The following is a 1,518-nucleotide window of genomic DNA, read 5'->3' as shown; positions in this document are numbered from 1 at the left end:
TATATATATAAACAAAGACCAGTAAGAACATTTTGAAACATCAATGGTGACAAAAGTCAAACACAAAATGACCAAATATGCAATATTTATTTATCCACTGATGTATTTTACATAAACAATAATAAAAATAATAAAATGATTACAGCAGTTCAGGGGGGAAAACTACAGCACTACTTCTCAGTTATTTTAATAGAACAGCAAATGAAAAGTAAGCAGAAAACAAAGAAAACTACATTCACACTAAATATTAAGCTTTAAATTTGTAGCTAAATAGTTTACTAATATAAATCTATTTAATGACTACATTACTGATTATAATGATCATTAACAGGAATTAGAAGGTCTGTATTAAAATGTGTTCTTTAATGTATTTGTTTCTGCCTGACTGTTCTTCTCTTCCTCTGTGTTTGGTCCTCCAGCTCCGCCTCTCTTTCTTCTTCTTTTGTTCAGGGTCCTCCAGGACTATTATTAATATCTAGTTATTAATTTTCTCTTCCCTTTTGTTATTTGTTCCTTTGGGGAGAAGCAAGTTTTATAATCCATTGTAATTCTTTTAATTATATTGTTCAAATTGTTATTTTTCCTTATGTATTAATGATACGTGTTTGAATATTTTCATTTGAGTTGCTATTACACTTTTATAACATCTGATGTATACTAACATGATTAATTTGTTTAGAATGGGCTGGAGAACTGGAGCACATGCTATGTGCTAATGCTAATGTCTCCTGATTGTCGGGTTAAATAAACGGAGACCGCCTCTGAACCCAGACTTGATGTCCTATAAGGAAACTCAATAGAAAATAAACGTTGAATTATTTAACTAATTAGCCAAATATTTAGCTTCAAACTAAATATTTAGCTTCCTAGCTAAATCTTTAGCTCAGCTAAATGTCTACTTAGCATGCTAAATATTTGTAGATCAGCTACATATTTGTGTATGTAACATATTCAGTTAGAATATCTGCTGTGAAACAGTGAATGATGTTTACCAGGTTTCTGCTGTTGCTCTGTTAGCATCATTAGCATCATTAGCATCATTAGCCTGCTTGGGTTTGATGCGTCTCCTTTTGGTGTCTCTGTCCTCAGCTGGCCACCTGTCCCCTCTGTCCCATCAGGTCCAGCCGCCGCCGCCTCCTTTACACGGACTCCATGTTCATGCTGTCCAGGAGGCTGCAGGGCCCCTGGGGGTCGGAGGGGCCCGGGGCCCTGGGGGGCCGCCGCCTTCCTGCCCGCCTCCACCGGGTCGCCAGGTAACCCCAACTCTGCTTCCTGATGCCTTCTGATTGGCTCTCCTGCTGTTGACCTCTCAGCGAAATTCAGAGATTTTATCCTCATCAGGATTCTGGTTCTGATCCCAGAACCTCCCTGGATCCAGAGACAGGCCGACCGGAAAATATGGAATAAAAAAAGTAAACGGAAAAAATTATTTGAAATTTTAAAAATGTTTAAAACAACCAAAATGTTCGGAGCAACATTTCAGATTCAGGTTTTATTTTTTAGGTTCCAACATCAGAA

The sequence above is a fragment of the Poecilia latipinna genome, unplaced genomic scaffold (genome assembly GCF_001443285.1).
Source record: "Poecilia latipinna isolate Pla-1442-1.1 unplaced genomic scaffold, P_latipinna-1.0 Scaffold3330, whole genome shotgun sequence".
Taxonomy (NCBI): Eukaryota; Metazoa; Chordata; class Actinopteri; order Cyprinodontiformes; family Poeciliidae; genus Poecilia; species Poecilia latipinna.
Note: the sequence above shows the minus strand (reverse complement) of the source record.